This window comes from Aptenodytes patagonicus, chromosome Z (assembly GCF_965638725.1).
Source record: "Aptenodytes patagonicus chromosome Z, bAptPat1.pri.cur, whole genome shotgun sequence".
Lineage (NCBI taxonomy): Eukaryota > Metazoa > Chordata > Aves > Sphenisciformes > Spheniscidae > Aptenodytes > Aptenodytes patagonicus.
The window spans coordinates 268,078-293,742 of record NC_134982.1 but is presented as its reverse complement, the minus strand read 5'-3'; the positions used below and the strand labels follow the sequence as shown (position 1 = coordinate 293,742).

At 47.9% G+C, this 25,665-nt stretch overlaps 1 protein-coding gene across 7 annotated transcripts in view; it reads left to right on the top strand.

Annotated features, from left to right (window-relative positions):
* Positions 1-19,517: 19,517 nt before the first annotated feature.
* LOC143172475 (zinc finger protein 532) overlaps positions 19,518-25,665 on the top strand; it is a 51,345-nt gene continuing 45,197 nt past the window's right edge. The window contains exons 1-2 of one of the 7 annotated variants that reach the window (XM_076361986.1): positions 19,518-19,612; positions 20,336-20,496. The gene's annotated coding sequence lies outside the window, so the exon portion shown is untranslated. Of the gene's footprint in view, positions 19,613-20,335; positions 20,497-21,464; positions 21,715-22,158; positions 22,269-25,665 lie in introns of those variants that run through there. The other 6 variants (XM_076361982.1, XM_076361983.1, XM_076361981.1 and 3 more) reach the window with 6 other exon arrangements.

The following is a 25,665-nucleotide window of genomic DNA, read 5'->3' as shown; positions in this document are numbered from 1 at the left end:
GTTCCCTGGGTCTTCCTTTTTTCCCTCTTTAAAAATGGGGGTTATGTTTCCCCTTTGTCCAGTCAGTGGGAACTTCTCTGGACTGCCACGACTTCTCAAATATGATGGACAGTGGCTTAGCAACTTCATCCGCCAGTTCCTTCAGGACCTGCGGATGGATCTCATCGGGTCCCATGGACTTGTGCACCTTCAGGTGCCTTAGATGGTCTCAAACCTGATGTTCTCCCACAGTGGGCGGCTCTTCATTCTCCCAGTCCCCGCCTTTGCCTTCTGCGGGTTGGGCGGTGAGGCTTGAGCACTTGCCAGTGAAGGCCGAGGCAAAAAAGTCATTGAGTACCTCCACCTTCTCCATATCCCGGGTAACCAGGTCTCCCATTTTGTTTCAGAGAGGGACCACATTTTCCCTCGTCTTCCTTTTATCCCCAGCATACCTATAGAATCTTTTCTTGTTGCCCTTGACGTCCCTGGCGAGATTTAATTCTATCAGGGCTTTAGCTTTCCTAACCTGATCCCTGGCGGCTCGGACAATGTCTCTGTATTCCTCCCAGGCTACCTGTCCTTGCTTCCACCCTCTGTAGGCTTCCTTTTTGTGTTTGAGTTTGTCCAGGAGCTCCTTGTTCATCCATGCAGGCCTCCTGGTGCTTTTGCCTGACTTACTCTTTGTTGGGATGCATCGCTCCTGAGCTTGAAGGAGGTGAAACACTATGCGTGAGATCATTCATGGGAAATGTCACACAGTAGCTCGAAAGGAATAAATGATACTTTTTGTCATGAAGGAAGCCTACAGTAATATTTTTAGTGGTTAGTTATTCAGTCCTAGAGCAGGCTTTTTAGGACTGAGGCACCAATGTGCATGCATGTTCGTTGAACACATTGTGCCTGTTGAGGCTGGGGACAGCTCCGTCAAGACTCATTAACGGAAGCTCTGGTTCTGGTGTTCCTCCAAGTGAGTACACCCCACCCCCCCAGATATACAGGATAACACATGGTTAATGCCAGTAAAGCTGTAATTCTTTCTCTAGTTATTCAGTTCCACTGTTAAAATTCCTTTGACGCGAAGGCTGGAAACCCTCAGCAGGGCGGCTGGCCGCCACCTGAGCAGTTGGCTGGACCAGCCACCAGGTGTCAACGTTCTTCTGCAGAGACGCGCTCCCGCGTCGCGTCCACTGCCTCTCCATCCACCCGGGGCATCTTCTCTTCAGCAAGATGCTGACTTTCTTTTCCTGGCAAGAATCTGGGTAACAATGTGAATTTCCAGTACTGGACTATTAAGGTTATGCTATGTAAGGAGTTTTTTTGAGAACTTCAGTTCCCCTAAAATACTGTGAAAAGGAGGTCTTTCTGTGCAACCAAAACCTCCCAGAGTTTCCTCAGGGTTGCTGCCCCAAGGGTGACAGCATCCCCTGCCTGCCCTTGGGTCACATCCACCACCTTGGGATGTGCTGGCACGGGGAAGGAGGCAACGCAGAGGCATGGCGGCAGCATGGTGAGGTCCAGGGTGGAACGAAGCCGCAGATGCTGAGCCTGTGGTGTAGGCAGGCATTGGTGAGGGAGCAGCGGGTGCGTGGGAGCATAATTTCTGAGACAGAGGTTTCTGAGAGGTGAAGGGACAAAGAGGCAAGATACCCCAGGTCTGAAACAGTGGATTAGCCCCTGCAGACAATGTGTGCAGATGCTGGAGGAGCCGATGCCCACGACATGCTTGTAATCTCCCCGAGCAGCCTGCCATTAAACACAATCTAATCAGGGCCTCAGCAGGTGCAGTCACACCCGAGTATTGTCGCCAGTGACAGCAACGGATGTCTTACCAATGGATAATGGTTAGCCATCACACTGCACGGGAAAAACACGCTCATTTTATGGGGAGGTAACCAGGCCGGAGCAGCTGGGGGTGGGGGTGTGCTGCCACCCCACCTCACGTCCTACAGGGAATACTCTGTCACCTGGGGACCCCTTCCAGTGAGATAACTATCCTATATCTGTTTCTTTTATGTGAAACAAACCAAAAGAGCCTCACCACCTGCCCTTTTGTACAAAAGAGAGGAAAGCCACCAGAGGCTGCTAATCCGTTTCAAAGAAGGCTGATAAAACTATGCACATGGGCTGCCACTGAACTTTGAAACCCTCGGGGCTGGGTCCGTGCTTGGGCTGGATGCTCCCCTGGTTCCTCCCCTTCCTCTTCTGTAGCCCTTGATCCTCCTGCATCTTCTGCCTCTCTTTGTCAAATGGGAGAGGGGTGTTTCCAGTGCTGGGCACATCAGACTAGCAGTGTGGCATGCCACAGGGTGATGCGTTGTGCAAGCAGAAGCGTTGCCCTAACCTGGATGTGTTTTAAAACATTTTTGGTGGTTTAGGTTGTTGGGTATTTTTAAGACTTTTGTAGGGTAGTAGAGAGCTCACCAGGCAGGGAGCAGGCGTTTCCAGTGCAGAGCAATTTCCCTCCTTCTCACCATGCTAATACATGCAAAGTTATCAAGGACAGTGTGCATATGTGGGTAATGCCAAAGCCCAGTAACAATTTAAGTTAACTGGTAAGGACAGCAGATGTAGCTTGAGCTAGAGGACTGTTTGCAGTAGACCTTGGGTTCAAGTTGGTGGTGGAAGGAAGACAAGATATTAATGCTATTGGTTCCTGTTGTTTAAGTCTGCAAACCTGCAATCTTCCTTAACGTCCCTCTGGATGATGGCTGCAGACATTTCATTTTCCTCAGAAATATTTGCAAAAAGAAACTTGCCTTGATTTATTCATATTTGTCCACTTAACTCTTACATAGACTTCTGAAACCCTCCACAGGACTGGGGGGGGTGGTCAGGGCCAATCCCTGGCCTATCTTCTTGCTGCAGCAAACTCTTCAGGCAAAGGCTTGAGAACCTGCGATGGGTATGTACCGTGTATAGGTAAGGATTAGCAAACCCGAGCTTTTAGATTTTTCTGTACTTCCTATTTGTAAGCATGCAACCTAAAACATGCTACATAAGGAAGATATGTGTGTGTGTATATATATGTGCGTATCTGTGCATATATACAGATTACACACGTCTGTAGTTTTAAGTGTCCTTAATGCCGAGTCCTCGAGTACTGCTGTCAGCCTGTGAGTAGGGCAGAGGCAATGGGTTGCTTTGGCTCCCTGCTGCCGGTGTTTGAGGGTGCGGGTGAGACCCACTAGACCCCAGGTGGAGCAGGCCTTGGCTGCGTGGTGGCTGCATCACGCTGGGGAGCTGCCACAGAGGCACTGTGCTCTCTGACACTGGAAGTCCTCTGCGCACGTGGAAGCTGACAGTTGTGTGAGCTCAGCAGCATGTCTGAGCTGGCAGTTTTTGGCAGAGCTGGGTGCAGGTCCTCCTTCCAGCCAGGTCTGGGGGCGCCTGCGAGGTGCTCAGCAGGGCAGGTCTCCAGTGCAGGCACCCTCTGAAGATGCACTGACAACAAGAAAAGCCGACCTCATCTGCCCTGGCCAGGGATCATCCAAGCAAGCGATTGTACAGTGCTGCTAAATGTGCACACCTCAACTTTGCATGCTTTGCTGTTTGGTTACACAAGCCAGGCTTAGCATTGCTCCAGGGCACTTCATAACTGGGAAGTTACATTCATCAACTCCCAATTTACGCTGTGACAGAACCACTAATGTGTAACACAGACACCTGTGAATTATTTTCAATAGTGAGTTTACCATTGACATAAGTGGCAACTGTATAGAGACACTGTCAGTTTTTCACTGTAATCTCCCGCTGTCAATAATTCTTAGGACAAAAGCAGACATTGCTGAAACTCTCCGACTCACACTCGTTTTTATTTCCCGGGCAACTGTTAGCACAAGAGCCAGCTTAGTTGTTACTAAATACAGTTAGGTGGGAGAATCACTGTAAAGGCAGCAATATTTGCAATTTGGAAGAAATGGAAATGATGATAATAGCACCTGTCTTTTCTAGGGAGGGATCATTTTCCCTTCTCGTGCCACAGGCGGTGAATTAAGCGGAGCTCTCAACAGTCAGTACGGCATTTTGAGGAATTTAGATGTCTCCTAGCCATTTGTAAAAATCATATTTTCTTAAAATGATCACTAGAGAAAATGATGTGTATAAGAGCAAAGCTTGTAAGGGGCTTGGGGGATTTTTTTTTTATTATTAACTATTTAATATAAATATGAGCTTGCCATTATTTTAAATATTCTGGATTTAATCCAGGGGCTTAAATCAATATATACAGAGTTTAATACTCAAATGTAAACTACACTTGCATTTCTCCCATATCTTATCAAAATTTTTGATCAAAGTTATTTCTGCTTTTGATTTGACTCATCACAAGTTTTGGGTGTCTATTACTGCTCTTGGAAGGCTTTTCCCACAACCTGATACACTTCTCTGTCAAGCAGCTTTTCTGACACTTGAGTTTCAGTTTGCTTTCCTCAACATCAGCCCCCTCCTGCTGGCCCCTTCCCCTCCACTGCCACACTGGCTGCGCACACAGCCGAGACCCCACAAATACCGAAAAACAGGTCACGCAAGTGACCAGCCCCAGTTTGGGTGACGGTTTGCTAATTGCTGCATATTTAGGGTTTTGTTCAGTAGAGATCTTTATGGCAGCAGCAAAGGAAGTTTTCAATACAGAAAGTAGTGTTGTTACACAAACTAAATGGAATTTGTATAATCCTGACTCATCTTCTGTAGCCTCTGGTGGTGATGAATCAGACGTCCTTCCTCCAGCAGGAGATACCAAGTACCAGCACTGAAAGTCTGAGATCGCTTGAAAGACTCCCAGGCTGTGCTGGCTTTAAATCAGCAAGCCACCTTTAGTTTTATTTTTGCTTCAATTGTAGGAAGAACATCCTGGGCAGCTCAAAATCAGCAACCACAGACAGGCTAAGCTGCTGATGACATCCCCATCTGTGAGGATAGTGTTTCCTGAGGTAAACAGAAGAAAAGTAGCACAAAAATCGCTCTTGCTGGAAACAATGCTGCACCTAATTGAGTTTCTTCCAGATGCAAAGGTTTCTTAATTGGCTGCTAGCAACTTTGGCATAGTTCTTCTGATGACTTGCTCAGAGTCCAGCTCTGGATGTTTTGGATTCCCCTTTATCCTTATTTTATTATGTGCTCATTCCATTTTACGGGGTAGACTATGGAAAGGCAAAAGTAAAAGCACTGCTGCTGCCGGTACCAAATGCCTGGCTGAACTCACCTCCAGAGGGGCAGGCACGCCTTGCTGCTGGTGACAGTGGGTGGCTGCATGCCTCGAGGCATCGCCTCCTGGTGCCCTGTTCTCCAGCTGTTTCGATGCCAGGCTGCCCGGTTGGCCTTAAGGGCACCAGCAGGAACCCCGCCAAGCAGGCATATAGGAGTGCACTGTGTATTCTGGGCTGAATTTCACAAGGTTATTGGCACAACACACAGCTATGCAGTGTTCCCCAGTTCAATAAAGAAAAAGACTTCCAACATCTGTCAAAGACCTTCCCAAAGTAAGAGTGCGCCTGTGCCAGTTATGCCTCTTCTCAGTCTACTGCTTGGGTTATCTAGTACAGTGTCTTCTTTCACTTCTTATTTTCTAACTTTAGGAGAAAGAAGTATCTGGAGCACACAGATGGTGTCTGCCTCTGCTCATGCAGGTGAGCCATGGCTCTGAAATGGCAGCAGTGGCCAAATTTTATAGGACACATTGGTGTAGAAAGACAGTGTATACGTAAATGATCGTAACTGCTAGCAATTTCTTTTTATGTACTTTCCTTCATTGCTTGAAGTGATGTAAAGAGTATTTTGGTAGGATATATACTCAACTACACAAAGATTTCCTATTCTGAGAAAATTGTATTAGATACTGTCTAAAACAAAATTTAAGTGTTGCAAAAATACTTCCTCTCTTTGTCCGGTTTGTAGGATTCCAGCCGTGAGAGAAGTTGCATCCAGCGTCAGAAGGTGCCCTGTGGAAACTCCACCTATAGCTCCTATAGGGAGTGCCTAATGAGGCCATCCCGTGGACTCCAACAGTGAGTGAGACAGGGAGTATTGTATATGACATGATACTTAACGGGTATTACAGTAAAAAATCATCTCCCAACCCTGCATTTAGGTTCAGCTCTATCCTTTTGCTCACAGTGCTGTGTAAATGCAGGCAAACATACAGCATTCAAATAGCTGTTGATAGCACCATCTGCAAAAGGCTAATGGCTCATTCATTAAGCAGTGGGAACTAGCACAGCCACAGTCTAATCAGATATTGTATGATGAATAATTCAGAAATAATCCTCGTATACTTGAATAAATATCAGGAGAAGGAAGGAAAAATCTCATACATATGGCACGTTAAAGGAACAAAACAGACATTTTTCAATGTCCTAGGCTGATGAGCTTTGTTATACTGGATGTTAATCACGCAGGTGGCTAATGCTTGAACAGAAAGCTGACTGAGGGGTTTCTGGCCCAGCATTTGAAAGGTGTTAGTAAGCGGAAAAGACCATAGTGCTCATGGGAAAATCCACTAGCCTTACATTTTGCAATATGCATGTGGTTCTGTTGTGTAACTCGCTGGTGACACAGGTGGAGGATTGAGTTTGTGAGGTGATGGCTGGGAAAACCCAGGTCCAGGTCTGGCCTTCAGCAGTGCTCTTCTGTGCTGCTGGGCAAATTGCTTTGATCAGGTGTGTGCTGTCCCTCACGCAGCTCCTGCCCGCACACCCACACACCTTCCACTGGAGCGTTTTACCCTTAAACTACCTGTTTTGCTGGAGTACATGGTGTGGTGCATTCGCAATGCTGATCAACCAGATAATTGTTCGGTGTGGCCTCTGTGTAGCTAGTACAGATGCTATAAGCAATTTCCTTTGTTTCAGGGTATCTTAGTGCAGAACAAAACAAGAATATAAGAGCCAGCAATGTGCACTTGCAGCCCAGAAAGCCAATAGCATCCTGGGCTGCATCACCAGCAGCGTGACCAGCAGGTCCAGGGAGGTGATTCTCCCGCTCTGCTCTGCTCCTGTGAAACTCCACCTGGAGCACTGCGTTCAGCTCTGGGGTCCCCAGCACAAAAGACGTGGACCTGTGAGAGTGGGTCCAGAAGAGGAACACGAGAATGGTCAGGGGGGTGGAACACCTCTGCTATGGAGAAAGGCTGAGAGAGTCGGGGTTCTTCAGCCTGGAGAAGAGACAGCTCCGGGGAGACCTTCTTGCGGCCTTTCAATATATAAAGGGGCTTATAAGAAAGACACAGAGAGACTTTTTACAAGGGCCTGTAGTGACAGGACACGGGGCAATGGTTTTAAACTGAAAGAGAGCAGGTTTAGATTGGACATAAGGAAGAAATGTTTTACGATGAGGGTGGTGAGACACTGGCACAGGTTGCCCAGAGAAGATGTGGATACCCCATCCCTGGAAGTGTTCAAGGTCAGGTTGGATGGGGCTTTGAGCAACCTGGTCTAGTGGAAGGTGTCCTTGCCCACGACAGGAGAGTTGGACTAGATGATCTTTGAAGGTCCCTTCCAACCCAAACAATTCTGTGATTCTGTGGTTCTAACAATAGCTTGGAGGTGTGCACAAAGCATGGATAATGCAAGCCAGCATGCCAGCAAAGTCACATCCTTCATGATGGGCTTAGGCAAGGGGCCACGGAGCAGTGTGAGAGAAGCCAGAGCAAGGGCTGCTCCCAGCAGAGGCTGTGCCTCCCCTTCATTCATCTTGATCTTAGGTTCTCTAAAAATGGTACTCGGGTGCAGAAGAAATGTCTTTCCAAGTTTTGGCAATCATTGTTGTTTTCCTACTTCATTTTTCCTACTTCATGTCTAGAAATGCTTGGGCTTAAAGGTATCCTTTTGCCAACAGATGTAAACCTGTGACAAGTCTTCCCAGAGATGCAGTGTACAACCATCTGCCATGAACACCAGTACCACCTCTTGGCAGCTTGAAGATGACTAGCCAGCAAGTGTTGCAGGCATATGGCCTGCGTACCGGGTCATGAATCACAGAATCATTAAGGTTGGAAAAGACCTCTAAGATCATCGAGTCCAACCGTCGACCCAACACCACCATGCCCACTAAACCATGTCCCTCAGCGCCTCATCTACATGTCTTTTAAATACCTCCAGGGATGGGGACTCAACCACTTCCCTGGGCAGCCTGTTCCAATGTTTAACCACTCTTTCAGTAAAGAAGTTTTTCCTCATGTCCAATCTAAACCTCCCCTGGCGCAACTTGAGGCCATTTCCTCTCGTCCTATCACTAGTTACTTGGGAGAAGAGACCGACCCCCACCTCGCTACAACCTCCTTTCAGGTAGTTGTAGAGAGCGATGAGGTCTCCCCTCAGCCTCCTCTTCTTCAGACTAAACAACCCCAGGTCCCTCAGCCGCTCCTCATCAGACTTGTTCTCCAGACCCCTCACCAGCCTCGTTGCCCTTCTCTGGACACGCTCCAGCACCTCGACGTCCTTCTTGTAGTGAGGGGCCCAAAACTGAACACAGTATTCGAGGTGCGGCCTCACCAGTGCCGAGTACAGGGGCACGATCACTCCCCTACTCCTGCTGGCCACACTATTTCTGATACAGGCCAGGATGCCATTGGCCTTCTTGGCCACCTGGGCACACTGCCGGCTCATGTTCAGCCAGCTGTCAACCAGCATCCCCAGGTCCTTTTCTGACAGGCAAAGGACATCCCTTCCCGCCACGCCGCGGCTCAGCCCTGATTCAGCGGATGCTCCTGACGGGATGGGATCCAAGCTGCTGCTGGGAATGGCAGGTACGGCTGAACCCAGGGTTGGATCAAGGCATGCACAGGCTCTGGAGACCACCTCTCCTGCTCGGCTGTGGCCATTCGCACCCTGAGAGGCCTGATCCCAGCCTGCCTCACCACAGGGAAGACATAGGTTCCCTGAGCTGGGTCCCTGGAAGAGCAGCCAGGATCTTCCCGCTGACTGCCACAGGTTCCCTGCGACAGAGGTGTCCCTCCAGCACACAGGGCTACAGCCAGGTTGGGCCTCATCCAGCTCACGGCTCTCCCCGCATGCAGCCTGTGGACACCGCAGTGGTGCCATGCATGCAGCTGCCTACTCCTTGGCTGGGGGAAGAGCAGGCTGGGGGAAGAATATCTTCAGTCGTAGGCTTGCCAAGCTGGTGAAGAGGGCTTTAAACTAGAGATGCTAGAGGAGGGGAACCTCAATCCATCCCACTCCTATCAGTTTGATGCCAGGGCCAGCAATAGATGCCCAGAGCCTGGAGAAGGAACACAGGTCAGCAGGAGAGCGCCTGAAGAGCAGCACAAAGGAACTCCAGCCAGTAAGACAGCTTCATCGGGGGCCCAACTTCAATGCCTTTGTGCAAACGCACGTAGCATGGGGAATAAACAAGAGGCGTTAGAGACGTGCACACGCCTGCAGGGCTACGACCTTATTGGCATCACGGAGATGTGGTGGGATGGCTCCTATGACTGGAGTGTTGGGATGGAGGGATAGAGGCTCTTTAGGAGGGACAGGCAGGGGAGACGAGGAGGGGGTGTCACCCTCTATGTCAATGACCAGCTGGAGTGCATGGAGCTCTGCCTGGGGATGGATGAGGAGCCAACCGAGAGCTTATGGGTCAGAATTAAAGGGAAGGCAGGGACAGGTGACATTACGGTGGGGGTCTGCTACAGGCCACCTGACAAGGAAGACCAAGCAGATGAGGCCCTCTATAGACAGATAGGAGCAGCCTCACGCTCACAAGCCCTGGTCCTCATGAGGATTTCAGGACTTCAACCACCCTGGTATCTGTTGGAGGGACAATACGGCAGGGCATAAGCAATCCGGGAGGTTCCTGGAGTGTGTCAATGATAACTTCTTTCTCCAAGTGGTAGAGGAGCCAACGAGGAGAGGTGCTCTGCTGGACCTTGTTCTCACCAACAAGGAGGGGCTGGTGGGGAATGTGAAGCTCAAGGGCAGCCTGGGCTGCAGTGACCACGAAATGGTGGAGGTCAAGATCTTTAGGGCACCGAGGAGGGCACACAGCAAGCTCACTACCCTGGACTTCAGAAGAGCAAACCTTGGCCTCTTCAGGGATCTGCTTGGTAGAGTGCCATGGGACAAAAGCCCTGGAGGGAAGAGGGGCCCAAGAAAGCTGGGTAATTTTCAAGGATCACCTCCTTCAAGCTCAGGAGCGATGCATCCCAACAAAGAGGAAGTCAGGCAAAAGCACCAGGAGGCCTGCATGGATGAACAAGGAGCTCCTGGACAAACTCCAACACAAAAAGGAAGCCTACAGAGGGTGGAAGCAAGGACAGGTAGCCTGGGAGGAATACAGAGACATTGTCTGAGCAGCCAGGGATCAGGTTAGGAAAACTAAAGCCCTGATAGAATTAAATCTCGCCAGGGACGTCAAGGGCAACAAGAAAAGATTCTATAGGTACGTTGGGGATAAAAGGAAGATGAGGAAAAATGTGGGCCCTCTCTGGAACAAAACAGGAGACCTGGTTACCCGGGATATGGAGAAGGCAGAGGTACTCAATGACTTTTTTGCCTCAGCCTTCACTGGCAAGTGCTCGAGCCTCACCGCCCAACCCGCAGAAGGCAAAGGCGGGGACTGGGAGAATGAAGAGCCGCCCACTGTGGGAGAACATCAGGTTTGAGACCATCTAAGGCACCTGAAGGTGCACAAGTCCATGGGACCCGATGAGATCCATCCGTGGGTCCTGAAGGAACTGGCGGATGAAGTTGCTAAGCCACTGTCCATCGTATTTGAGAAGTTGTGGCAGTCTGGTGAAGTTCCCACTGACTGGACAAAGGGGAAACATAACCCCCATTTTTAAAGAGGGAAAAAAAGGAAGACCCAGGGAACTACAGGCCAGTCAGTCTCACCTCTGTGCCTGGGAAGATCATGGAACAGATCCTCCTGGAAGCTCTGCTAAGGCACATGGAGGACAGGGAGGGGATTCGAGACAGCCAGCATGGCTTCACCGAGGGCAAGTCCTGCCTGACCAACCTCGTGGCCTTCTGTGACGGAGTCACTACATCAGTGGACACGGGAAGGGCTACAGATGTCATCTATCTGGACCTCTGTAAGGCCTTTGACACGGTCCCCCACAACATCCTTCTCTCTAAACTGGAGAGGTATGGATTTGATGGGTGGACTGTCCGGTGGGTGAGGAATTGGTTAGACGGTCGCATCCAGAGGGTAGTGGTCAACGGCTCAATGTCCAGATGGAGATTGGTGACGAGTGGTGTCCCGCAGGGGTCCGTATTGGGACCGGTACTGTTTAATATCTTCATCAGTGACATAGACAGTGGGATCGAGTGCACCCTCAGCAAGTTTGCAGATGACACCAAGCTGAGTGGTGCAGTCGACACGCCAGAGGGACGGGATGCCACCCAGAGGGACCTGAACAAACTGGAGAAGTGGGCCTGTGTGAACCTCATGAGGTTGAACAAGGCCAAGTGCAAGGTCCTGCACCTGGGTTGGGGCAACCCCCAGTATCAATACAGGCTGGGGGATGAAGGGATTGAGAGCAGCCCTGCCGAGAAGGACTTGGGGGTACTGGTGGATGAAAAGATGGACGTGAGCCAGCAATGTGCGCTCGCAGCCCAGAAGGCCAATCTTATCCTGGGCTGCATCAAAAGAAGCGTGGCCAGCAGGTCGAGGGAGGGGATTCTGCCCCTCTACTCTGCTCTGGTGGGACCCCACCTGGAGTACTGTGTCCAGCTCCGGAGCCCTCAGCATAAGAAAGACACGGACCTGTTGGAGCGGGTCCAGAGGAGGGTCACAAAAATGATCGGGGGGATGGAACACCTCTCCTATGAAGAAAGGCTGAGAGAGTTGGGCTTGTTCAGCCTAGAGAAGAGAAGGCTCTGGGGAGACCTTACTGCAGCCTATCAGTACTTAAAGGAGGCTTCTAAAAAAGATGGCGGCAAACTTTTTAGCAGGGCCTGTTGCGACAGGACAAGGGGGAATGGCTTTAAACTAAAGGGGGGTAGATTTAGACTAGAGATAAGGAAGAAATGTTTTACGCTGAGGGTGGTGAAACACTGGCACAGATTGCCCAGAGAGGTGGTGGATGCCCCATCCCTGGAAACATTCCAGGTCAGGTTGGACGGGGCTCTGAGCAACCTGCTCTAGTTGAAGATGTCCCTGCCCACAGCAGGGGGGTTGGACTAGATGGCCTTTAGAGGTCCTTCCAACCTAAACAATTCTATGATTCTATGATTCTATGAAAATCAGCTATTTGATATTGCTGGTGGAGCAACTTAGGGGCCTTCTCACATCTGCTCTGGGTGTTCCCCATGGCGGAGGCTGTCCCCATCGCAGGGGGCTCTCCCGGAAGCGGTCATTAGTGCCAGCACAAGTTACACCATTGCAGCCTCCTCTGCTTGTCTTTCCAGCTGGTATTTAGGGCCTGAAAGACTGTTCGTTTGAGATGCAGAAATAAAGGGTAGCCATGAGCCTTTCTGTGGCAGAGTCCCTTTCATTACAGCAAACACACAGGGAGGGCTGCTCTGTGTCTGTGCAGGGGCAGAGGCGGGGACCCTGGTGCCCACCCCAGTGGGAAAGCTGCGGCCCGGGGCTGTGGCTCCCTGAGGTGGGGACAGAGCTGCTGCTGCTGGCATGGTGCCTTCCAACCAGCCTGTATGCCACAGCTCCTGCCTTTCCTGAGGCCTCGAGGACGAGGGCTGTCACTGTCTTAGGCAGCCATGGCATTGGGAGGTTTAACTGCCTCTGCATGGGGGTAGGAAGCCCTGCACGGCTGCCAGGCCTGGGGCTGCAGTTGTTCAGCAACACTCTTCATAGGAGCTGTGACATCTCCAGCATGGCATTATGTTAATACCTCTCAGTATATGTGGAAAAGCTGAGGTATTGACTGTAACTCCCTTACCATTTTAAGCCCACTATCCTTGCTAACTAACCATTATTTCTTTGGATAATAGTTTGCTCTGGCTTGTTAACAGCCAGAAAAAAAGAATTATTAAGCCCTGTCAAATCCGCCTGTCTTTGTATTATATCTGAACTCAGCATCTCTTCTACAGATGATTAAAAATCTGAGTGTCTTGTTGTTCAAGACATTACCATATTCTGGCTTTTCTAGCATTTAACATCCTGAGAGTTATTAGGATTTCTCACTCTTCGTGCTATTTGGGCATTGCAAATGTTCACTTTGTAGTTAGAGATTCTCTTCTGCAGATGGATAACAAGAGTTATCAACTTCTGTGTAGCCATTAGCCTTTGTCCAATACATTCTTCAAATTTGGGGGAAATTGCCTGTTGTGGAGATGTTGTTCCATAGCTATGGGCAGTGTTTGCTGGAGGCGCAAGCACAGATTATGCAGCAGTTACGATCTGAACGCTGTCTGCCCCACAGAGACTGCCCTAACATTATATTCTTACATTCTCCCCTGCCCTGAGACTACGTCCATTTATCTTAGGTTGTATCTACTTCTTGTGTGCTCTTCTTTTCCTCCTCTTCCTCTTGTTTCTCTGAAAGACAGACAGTCTTCAAAGCCAAGGGAGAGAAGGCCAAGACAAAAGACAGCTCAACATTGAAGAAAAAATCTGTAGTTAAGAATGGGTTTCAATAGATTTCTCACTTTCTGATCATAAATCTAATTCAGCATAATTTTCAAGTATGTATATGCTATACATGGGCATATATAAATATATATATATCTATCTATGGGTTATACTTGCCCCGTGCAGGTTTTAACTGTAGTTTGTTGTGGTCTACACTTACATTTAACTGTGTGCAAAACTCTCATTGTTCTGAGCTAGGTGCTGATTATTTTGGTCAGTAAGTGCCTGTATGAGAAGCAATGGCGACATAAAGCTGGTTGCTAGCTGCTGAGTGTACACCCAACCTGTAAAGGCAGCAACAGGGACCCTTGAAAGAGGTAATCACCAAAGGAGGGAAATGTCCCCTGCAGACAGGAGCAGCAGGAGGGACTCTCCCCACTCCGTGCATCTCTCTTCTGCTTGCCTCTGTGACTGCCCACTCCGAGCCAGTAGTGACCAATGGTTGCTGGTCCTAAAAATAGTTGATGGCTTTTCAATAACTAGGAGAAAATCCTGAACAGTCATGCTTGGTAGTTTTCATAGTGTAACCAGACCCTAGAAGAGACCAACAATGGATCCAGTGATTTATCTTCTCCAATGGAAAAATAGCTCTAATTTTTATGTTGCAACATAGGCATTGCCACAAAATTACCATGGAGTTGGACAATTTTCAGATTAGAAGTCCTCTTGCTTCCTAAACTAAGCAGCTATTCATACATTTACGTATGTTCTTCATTAACCTCTAACGAGTGGAGTAAAAGTCATTTCACTACCAACCAAATTTAAAACCAACTTGTAAACCATACTTATTAAATAGTAAGACCTCTCTCATCAGACTATAGCTTACACTTCAAGGCTTAGGAGTTAGAATACATCTGTACACAATCTGCACACATTTCTATCACTGTATTTTTGCTATTACTGACAACAACTCCATGCTCTTTTTCTGAGCTAATCCCAGTGGAAAATGCAAACTGCATTGTTTCCGCAGAATATTCTGGACAAAGATTACCAAACTATGCTTCAAAAGTCCCGTAGAATTGGCACACACTTTAATTATTTTGGTTTTAAAAAATGAAAGCTAAAAACCAAGTCATCACTCAGTTTCTTTACTTTTGGACGACTGGTCAGGCTCCATCCTCCATGGAGCAGCAAACCTTTCCTTGCAGCACAGGGGGTCACTCGCTCATGGTGTCCAGCCTAGATTAACAGTGGTTTCACCACGGATCTCAAGCACTCAGCAGGAGGGACCCAGACCCACACCTTGCTCACTCTGCTGGTGGCGGAGTCTGGTTTCTTTCGCTCCTTGCTCTATTCGACACAGGATTACAAGCACAGAAGCAAAGCACCATCTACCAGAGTATCCTTCCAGCTGAGTACGTTGTAGAGGTAGGAAATGAAGGTTTGGAGATCGCGAAGGAGCAAACCTGACTCCCCAAAATCCTGGGAATAACCTAACCACTGAGCAATGGGGAGGTCTCTTCCGACGCTGCTGTCGCTCCTGCTGCACAAGAGCCAGCCAAGACCGGCCCCTTCAGCCCAGATGCAGACCAGTGCCACTTCTGAGCAGTGCAAACCCCAAAGGCTAGCTGGTGGTTGTGTGGAGTTTGGCAAATTGCAGATTAGATCCAGGCATCTAGAGTGAGAATTAGGTGAATTTTAACTCCCCTGTCCACCTGTGAGTTGAGTATTGGCTATAAATCAGAGCTCTGGAGTCTACCAGATGGCCAGGTGCCAGAACACTACAGCACTTTGATAAACATGTCGCATGACAAATTTAGGTTTTAACGTGCTATTGGGCCAGAAGCTATCTTAACAGAAGAAATCTGCAATTTAGAGTCTACAGATGTGGATGCAAATTTGTGTGTGTCTGTCATATATTTGTCTGTTTACTAGACTGAGAGGCATTTTTCCATTCAAAATCATCCTAGATTTTAATTTTTACTTGACCTCAATAGTAGGTAAGACGTATTTTGAGTCTGGTTATAGATTTCTCCCTACCAAAGTCCTTCATCTTATCTCATATGAGATCACTTTCTTTTAATAAATCTCATCTTTCTAAAAGCAATCCTAGAGCTTTTAGTCCAAAATATAATAGGAGACTTATTTTAATAACCAGGAGAGGGAATTGATTTTTTTTCCCAAGAAAATATCTAGAGAATAGTAATAGAAGCATCAGAAAAGGGGAAGTTTAGTTGTAAGCTGTTTTTTTTAATACTGAATGTTTAAGTATAGTGGTTAAAGAAAAGTACCATTGCATTCAAAACAGTGATAAAAAGAAAAATGTAAGTATTCTAAAACAAGAAATGCAGGCTTATTCTCTGCTTTTGTGGCTAATATGATACAGGAAATTTTAAGGTGAAAACCTAAAAAAAGCAACTGAAGTAACAGATAGTATTAAGTTTTTGCCAAAAGTTGTAAAGCTATTAGTCTAAAAAATAAATTTAGGATTGGAAATATGGAATCTGTATTTTATCCTTCTTGCTTAAGCTAAGGATGTTTCACTAGCCAGGAAGGAAATGTTTTATTATTGAGTAAAAACAACAAACAAAATTGGGAGAGGACAAAAAGGGCATCATTTATTCTAACATAAAAAAATTAAATGTAAATTGACCTTATTTTTTATTGTGTCAATCCACCTGCAAAATCATCTTTGGCCCCAGCACATTTTTAATGTGTAAAAGCTACATTTGTAACTATTTATATTTGATACAGTTAAAACTGATTCCTATACAAAAAGTGTGGGATGAATACACCACATTTTAGAGTTCTGGATTGCAAGAGCCTTAAAATCCTTAAGAAGTTAAATAATTAAGAAGTTATTATTGCACACAAGTTCAGCATTCACTGCAGCATCAAAGGAAAAATGTTTTGAATTGGCAGCACTCCTTGCTGACTGCTGAGAAGTAATAGCAGGCTGTACTGGAGGCATTTCTTCAGGAAAAAGAAAACTTCTTCACAGTTCTTGAAGAATGAAATACATGGTATGCGACCCGGTAGCAAAGTTTACTGCTCCATCAGCGCAGGCGACCAGGTGATCCCATCTCAGTGCTGTTCTGGAGTCAAAGTGGAAGGAATACAGTGGTGGTTTCATTTGTCTTGACTGAGACTCTCTACCACAAGGACAGCAGTGTCAGAGGCTTTGCTCCTGGCCACTGCAAAGCCAATGGAGAAAACAGAATAATCTTAAAAAACGGTAATTTCTTTCACCACTGGTTCTAAGGATTATATAGTATAGTGTCTGTGGGGGAGTGAATGGGACCTCTATTTTGGTCACTCGTCATCTGATGCAGAAGAGCAAGTCCTAGGCTAACCTGGGTTGTCAACTCTGTGTGCTGCCAGCAACTGCTTGTAGCCAGAGTGCCTCACTGCTGATGGCATGGGCTCCTCCAGCCCACCGTCCTCTTCCGAGCCATCCTCAGGGTCCTCTCCTTCCCCACCCACAGAGAAGGGCCATGGTATGGTGCTTCTAGCTGGCTGCAACATGGTAAGGAAGTACTTTCAGATGGAAACTTCAAGGGTGAAGATTCAGCAGCTGTGGGGAACCAAAACTCTTCTAATTGACTACCTAAGTTATGTCCCCGTACAGCCCCAGCTGCTGAGACAGGGTAAGGCGACGGACTCCAGTTCCCACCTCTGGAAATGCTGGAGTAACCTAAACCACCCATTGCCTCCCCAGCAGCTAACCAAAACAGCTTTACCTGCAGAGTCACAACACTCTTGAGGTGACTTAAGGACTAAATCTCAGCTCTAAGGTGTAAGGTCAACATGCTAAAAAACCTACTGAAGCCTCACAAAGCAGAAGTGACACTGTAGGGACGCTTGCATTGCAATTGCCTGTTATTTTGTGTGTTTGAACTAAAAAGCCATTGGAGAAGAGCTGTCAGCCTGGCACCACTTGTAAACGGTATTTAAAATTCTCTCCATTTTATTTTTGAAAGTCAAATACTTAGGGTGACAGACTTTTTCTGCCATGGAGATGTCAAGGACACCTGGCTGGAAGGAAAACAAGTAAATCTATCTGAAAGACAGCATGCACCTTTACGTCATGTATAAACTGTGAAATCAATTAACATTTCAGATATTAATACAAAAGTAGCAGTAGCAGCTGCCATCTTCATTATACTATTATGCAAGCTGACCACAGAAATGCAATGTAAGAAAACAGACTGTAGTTTTCACTTTTTTTATCAAATCAGTTTACTAGTTAATTGGGAAGAAATAGGGTGTTATAAATATTACAGCCTAATTCTACAAGTCACTCGCAGGATGAGCCCTAGGCTTGTGCAAGCTGAATTTCATGACCCTTCTTGAAAATTAAAACTAGTGCAGAACACAATTCATTTATTTTTTTATCTAAATTACCAAATCAATTTATTATGTTCAAATTCTATAAACTTGTCAGACTCACTGATTGCCACAGTTGGCAATGGAGCAGTTTGCTGTTTTGGTTACTTGGAACAAGTCGGAATTTGTTCCTGGTGAAGTTCCATCTGCTGGGGTGCGAGCAGCCAGGGTATGAGCCTGTCTGATCAATACCTGTAAACACAGCTTCTGGTGGGGCATCCTCCCATGAGCTGTGTCAATAGTAATGCAGTAGGCCTTTGTGACTTTGCTGCCTTACCAACTGGCTTGTAAGAGGTTTTAATAAACATCATTATTTCAACCAGAATACGTTGTTATTGTCTATATAGTCTGTAAAAAATCAAGCTTATAGCATAAACTTGAGAGGGGTGTTACATATTTAAAGCCATCAATAAGATCCAATAAAGTAATTCACAAGTGAAACTTCAAATTCTAGAAATCATGCTGCACACTTGTAAAATACACCGTCCCAGGACAGAAAGGGAGGAAATTTCCTATTAAAATTTTTAATGATGGCATTAACATCAGGTTGCTTCACAGCAAACAAAAGCCTTATTACCAAATGCAGCTTGTCGCAAGACTTAATAGCCAAAAACATCAAACTATCTCCAGGAAGGACCTAATAATTTCATGTTAATCTTTTTTTGTGCAGCACGATAGCATCAATACAGGACAAAGTTGTAGGCTGTGATGTTTTTTAAGCATTGCAATGTGTTAAGATGGCTCACATCTCTGAAGCGTGCGGTAGGGAAGGTGACCGCCAGCCCAGCCCGCAGTCCTGCTGCCTTCCAGGCCACAAAGGCTTGCCGTGTCCCTCGGCTATGCCGCGCAGTCACACCTGCAGTAGCAGCAAGAACAGCGTCCTGACCCCTCAACTTCCAGAGGAGCCGTGCTGCAGAGCCACACTCGTGAAGCAAACGAAACATCTGATTTAACAATGTGTCATTTCTCCTGTCCTTCGTCGATTTAGAACCGAGACACTGGCAATGGAGCCACGCGCGGCCCAGCGGGGACGGGCGGGACGCCCGCCCGCCCGCCCCGCCACCGGGCAGCAGGTCTGCCCTCACTGCTCTGGGGCTCTGTCCCCCGATGCACTGCGAGGCGTGACGCGCTCAGGGAAAGAGAGACCCTCACGGCCGCGGAGAGCGCAGCGGCGCTGCCAGCCCGGCCCGGCGGGCCCCGAGGCGCAGGACCCCGCGGCTCCGGGCAGGGGCTCCCGCGGGCACGGCGGGGCCGGGGCCGCCGGCGGCGTCGTAGCGGGCCTGCCCCGTCCCTGCCGGCAGGGCCGCGGTGGAGACCCGGGGAGGGATCGGAACCGGCCCGCTGGCGCTGCCCTGCCCGAGCGCCCGCCGGCACCACTCGTTCCCTTTCGGGCGGGATTCCCTGGCCGCCTGGGCTCGGCGGCGCCGGCGGCAGAGCGGGGAACCCCCCCGGTCTGCGGGAGGCCGCGACCTGCCCGGCCCCAGCCCCGGCGCCTGCCCGCGGAGCGCTTGGAGGCAGCGGCAGCCCTCCCCGCCCCCGGCACACTCCAGGGAGCCGTTTCACACGGAATCACACGGGAGCGTCTCCCCCATCTGTGCAAGCCGAGGCACCCCCACCCCCACCTTCTCCTCAGTCCCGGCAGAGCCTCCCTGCCATTATGTTCCACCATCTCTTAGCCAGGCCGCTCCGCAGGCGGCCGAGGCAGCGCGGACCTTAGCCATGCCCGCCTGAGGCCGCCGGCCGGAGCAGCCACGGCCGGGCCGCGCGGCCGCAGCAGGTGTGTTTGCATGGGGGTGCGGAGTTTGCATGCAGTGGGGGTCGCCTTCCTCCCGGCCCGGCTCCCGCCTCGCCTGCGCGCAGGCCCCGCCGCGCCGCGGGCAGGCTGCGGCGGAGCGGCCTGCCGGGCCTGCTCGGCTCGGGCCGCTCCGGGGCCGGGGCGCTGCGAGGGCGGCGGCTGCCGGAGCCGCACGGCCAGCCGAGCACCGGGGCCGCCAGGGCCGGCGGCTTCGGGGCGGAGGGGATCGCTCGGACGTGGCCGTCCTGCCGCCTCCCCTCTTCCCCCGCTCGGCCGCTCTCCCGGCCGCCGGAGGGGCCGCGGCCTCTCCTCCCCGGGCGTCCCCCGCGCGTAGCGGGGGCCGTTCCTCGCGCCCGGGGCTCGGCAAGGCCCGCTCGGGTAGGGCCGACCCCGGGCCGGGGAGCAAGCGGGCCCGGCGGGGGGGGCGCGGGCGCCGCGCTGAGGGGAGGGGGCCGCGGTCCGTCAGCGAGGTGCCCGGGGCCGCGGCGGCCCGCAGAGGCGGGAGCAGCCCGCCCGGGCCGAGGGGCTGAGGGAGGGCCGGCTGGAGCCGCCTGTGCAGAGAATACGGGGCTGAGGCAGCGGAAGAACATGGTCGTTTTCCCCAGAATGGGGTGGGGATGAGGGATGTGGAGAAAGTGCCAGATCTCAGCTCTCTCCGCAAGGGAAGGGGGGTTGAAGGGTTGTGCCCGAGACCTCTGCTAACAGTTACAGGTGCAGCCCGGAGAGCAGAGGGGCTGGTTGGTGTAGCCTAGCGTGGCAGCTGGCTTGGAGGAAAGCCTTACTGAAGAGCCATCTCACGGCAGATCCCGGAGAGGATGGGGCTTGGCGCGTAGGCGGAGGTAGTTACTGGTTTTACCAGTGCAAGGGTGAGTAGCCAAAACAGGAGCCGGGTGAATAATGTCTCAATTTGGGGTGACTGTCAGCCACACAGGAGGAAGGCCCTGGGTGGCAGAGAAAAAAGGGGGAGCGGGCTAGGATCAGAGCTGCCATGGGCAAAGGTGGGTGCAGAGCCCTCCTCTGGAGGGACTTTGGGACCGTAGGGAATCATGACCTTGATGAGGAATTGCCCCAGAGAGAGATGTGGGACCGAGCAAACGGCTGTAATCAGCAGCCATCTTTGTGGGGTGGGAACTGAGCAGGCTGCGCAGAGCTGTGTCCTGGCCTCCCCCACAGCTGTGGGTGTGGGAAGGCGGGGGGGCTGGTCAGGCATGGGTCTGCAGCTTTCGTCTTTTCAGTGCCTCAAGGATAGTTGAATAGCAAAAAAAAAAATCAGCTCAGCAGCCAACTCGGTGCTGCTAGGAGGGGGCAAAGGAACTATTTTGCAGGCATCTCGCTGCTGCGGAAATGGATTTCTTGAGGGGAGGGAGGTGCGTGTGTGGGTAATCTTTGTAGTAATGCTGTGCAGAGAAGAGAAAATGTCATTCCAGCAGCCCCAGATGCAGCGAGGAGTGGGGAGGGAGGATGGGAGAAGACCTTGATCGGCCACCCCACGGCCGTGGGCATGAGGGGGCAGATGTGACGTTGATCAGCAGCCACCCCTTGTGCTGTGGGGAGCAGAGAGGGGGGAGCAGTCCTTGGTTAGCAGTCTGTCTCCCAGTGCTGTGGCCGAGCCTGCCTGGTGCTGCAAGAGAGATCCTATGAGGATTTTTATTGCGGTCTCTTTGTTAGCTACAGACAGGCACGCACACACTCACAGCTTTCAGCCAGGTTGTGGGAGGTAAGTGGGGGAGGAGAGGAAGGGAGCGTGTGGGGCGGCACTGGGGAGCAAGGGGGCTGCGTGGGCCGGGCACGAGGGGAGCAGGGGGACAGGGCTGCAGCTGTCCCCACCACCACAGAAAAAAGAGCCCCTGCGATTTTCAGGGACTTGTTGGCAACTGAGCGAGGGTTGCCATAGCTTTTTATGTAGGGTGACCAGAACCGGCTGGAACTGGTTTGAGGCAGATCAGCTCCTGAACACAATGCAGTCACTGAGCTACTACAGTGGGATAGCTTCCTCCCTTCATGGCAGCCAAAAGCAGAGGAGCTTGCAGAAAGATACCATCCCAAAACAGTATGTGAATGCACACTTTAGACACACAGCACTGGTATGTGGCTAATATAGTCATAAAGGATTCTGTATATAAATGTACATATTTGTAGTAACTGAGATTACTTTGGCTTTTCGTGCCTTTTTATGCTTAAGGAATGGGCAAGAGCTGAGATTTATGACCCTTATTAAAATATTTTTGCTTTGCAAGGGTGGGACACTGGTTATGCAGTCTATTTTAAAACTAAACTAAATAAAATTGATTGAATGATTTGTAATTGTAGTTATGCTTGTGACTGAGGAATGCTGCTTTGCATGCTCTTTTATTTACAGGGTGCTGTCTTGTGGTTTTCTGCTTTAGGAGATGTTAAGGGGGGGGTGCTGTGCCTTTCTGTAAGGCCAAAAGGAAACAATATTGTTGTAGAATTGTGCATAAAAGCATTGCAAAGATGCTGTAAGGCATACTCGTTTTCCCTTTTTTTTTTTTTTTTTCTCCTTGTAGGCCTATTGATTGGGGCTGCCTTTAACCCTTTCATATTTGCAGAGGTAATGCATCTGTGGCAGTAACTGAGCATTGGCTAAAAAAATCTTTCAAAGGTCAAGGTTCACAAGGTGAGATGTGGTGTTTTGGGTATGAATATAACAATAGCATGAAGGTACATGTATGTGAAAAGTAAATCTGGCTCCTGATTGCACACTTGGCACATTAGCAAGGATACAATTGTTTAAGTGTTACTAAAGAAATGCTGTTAATGTCCTCCAGTTTTAATGGGATTAAAGCTATTATTTGTAAAGACTTGCTGATGTCTTGGCTAAATGCAGTATTTTCATTGAAATATCTTCTATCCAGATATACATTTTTTTCACAATGTAGTGATATGGAATAGGCCTCTGAGTGACAATTATAAATTGTGGACCACATGGCAGTGAACTTCTGTGTTGTATTAGTGTTACACATTCAGAATTTGCTTTCTGATTATTCAAAGGTTGCTTGTTTGGCCATATCTGAGTAACCCGATATTTACTTCTGAATTAAGGTCTTCAGTGTTAAACATGTACTTAATATAGCCTACATAGAAAAAAAAAACCATATAAATAGTATGGATGGTGTTTCTTAAACTGTTGTAACCCAGGGAGGACTTTGCAGCAGCCAAGTGGAAAGATGTATTTTAGAGGTTTGATGGAGCTCCAGTGGGTTATTAGTGGCATGAATTATAATATTGTGCAGTAATGAAATAAGAATAGGAAACCGGATGGGCAGTGCATCAGCTCCTGAGGGATGACTACTTTTAACTCAAAGCGATGGATAATGGATAGGATTTTTTTTTTCTCTCATCTAAAAAATAAATGTGTACTTAGATTTGAGCTGGCATTTGTATCTTACAGTGAAAGCTGAAGGATTCAGAGAGAGGGAGAGGGGGAGAGAGAAAGCAGTAATGAATATAGCAAAGGGAAGAACAAAGGCTGTTAGAGCTTGCACATTGGAACACTAAACATTTTGCCTTGGGGATTCTTTTGCTAGAACTGTTACTTCCTATAACAGGAAATCAGCAACTCTAGAATCTTAACCAGTATGATTTTTAAAAAATCTGACCAGTCCTGGCTGTGTTAGCTGCTTTGGTAATCTACAATCAAGATAAATATGGAGGCAAAACATTGAAAATGTTCTGTTCTAGTGTGAAATGAGGGTCTTTTCCTCTGTGCTCAGCAGAATAAAGTAGACAGTCTTAAAAGCCTTGAGAGGTTGTGGATATTGGGTAAGTTGTATGGTGGCTGGTGATAGGCAGGGTGCCTGCATCAAAGAGTGACAATACAAGCGAACCTTTTTATTTCTGACTGCAGTAGATTATGTAAGGTATTTAGATATTAATTGTAGAAAAGTGAAAATAGCATGCTAATGTTTAGCCTGAAATTATGTTTTTTGTGGGTTTTAATGCAGCTACAATGTGTTGTTTCTCAGATTTGATAGGGCAGTAAATAGCTTGTGTGGTGGAACAAAAACAGATCACTGTGCTGATTTCTGTTCATATTTTTTCATAATTTGGATGCAGAGGTTCTATATTTGACTATAGACATCTGTAGCAAAATTATGCTTGCCAACATGAATTCTTGTTGCATGATAGGAATAGTATCTATTGCTGCTGATGATGCATGTTTTTCCAAGTGTCAGCTAAAATTCATGTGTTACATGAGAGCACCTTTTAGATATTTTTTTTCTTTCTACCAGAATAGTAAGCAGTTTTAAAATTGTAAGTTCTTGAATTGTCACAAAATTCAATGTATCTGTTTTGTTTGGATTTTTGAACATGATCTGTACTATGAATTTTTATTTTTAGCAAAGGAGGTTTTGAATTTGCAGGGATTTTTGTAGACTGTAAGATGAGAAACCTGAATAGATGCTGGAGTCTGCAGTGTTCTTGGTGAGTTTTATTTTTTTAGTCTAATAATATTTGTAAATGCTCTTCACCAGGAGATTTTGATTTTGCACGTAGGCCAGCTTTCCAGCAGAAAATGCTGCTTAATGCTGGAGGGTTGGTCCTCTGTATCAGCAATCATGATCTCATTTTGCATTGAGGCTTGTCTCAGGTATTTGATCTCGAGAATAAGGGTAATGATTTATCAAGTTCCAAGCCTCTTTTGAATGAATTAACTAACTTTGGTTTTCTTAGAAGTATGAACGTGTGTTAAAACATAAATATGCATACAGATTGCTGGGAATGTATGTTTAAAAAAAAATAAAACTTGACCCTAATGTTTTAGGGCCTGTTTGTTGCTAGTGTTGCACAGGCGGGCCCTGCCTGACTTGGAGTGCTCTCACTGAGATTGTCTGCAGCTGCTTCACGCTGTTTTTGAGCAAGAATTGCCATCCACTTAAAAAAAAGTACATTAAAGGAAATAGGCAGGAAGCAAGTGCCATTTAGAATGTGATTCGAATTTGCGTTAAATTGGGAATCTCAAAATTGTATTCGTTATTGTTGCACATCTGAATTAGTCACGTGTTACTGTCCCAGCCCATTTTACATATAGAAGTGCAAAACTAAACCATTTTTTATAATTCATTTTTAAGTAGAGTGCAAAAAGAATGGTATGGGGATTTACCTGCTTTTCATGAATTCATCTCCATTTTAGGAGAAATTCGGGAAGTTGCTAGGCCCCAAACCTTTTTGTGTGTTGAAATATCCCTGTTCTTCTTGCCAGCCAAAGGCTGATAATAGTGAATGTTGAACCAGTTGCATGTGGTTCTCTTTAAACTGTGCTAGAGGTAGTTCAGTGCTGGTGTGAGAAGAGGAAATGGACGGACTTCAGAAGATGCCCCTTCTATTTCCCTTCCTGTTTTCTCTTACCCAAAGAGAACTTGAGATACCCATTTTACAAAAAAATAAGAAAGTTAAAAAATGGAGGAGGTAGACTACAAGATGAGGCTTCTAAGGAGTCGTAAACTACAAGTAATTCTATTCTGGCTGTCAAAAAACCCCCGTGGAAATTTGCTTAAGAAAACAAACAAAAATTCTCAAGAACTGTCTTTACTTAATGATACCTATTGCAGGGGAAAAGGGCTCATCTTTTAACAGGTCAGGTAAGAAGGATCCATAATCAGATGCAGGATATAGTAGAAAAGAGGACAAAGACAATTCCCCACTCTTTTATAATCAGTTATAGGGTTGGATATGTTTTGAAAACAGTGGTAACATGCTTACAGTTGTAAAACAACTCGGGCTCCTTTTGGGGATATATCACTTGTGGGTTTGACGTGGCTTGGTAATCCATAATTGCAAAACTCAGCTAAGTGAAAAGCACAAATAGCACTTTGCCATACCTCACATTAAAGACTGAATAAGAGACTACTCTGCAGAGATCTTGTATTCCTAAGGCTCTAAACCTGAATCCATGGGCAAACCGATTGGAAAAAGTTTTGCCTGTATGAATTAACAGCAAACAAGGCAAGATAAATTCTCAAGTTTTAGTCTGGCTGCAACTGCATCTGCATTCTGTGCGTGGAGATAAGTAT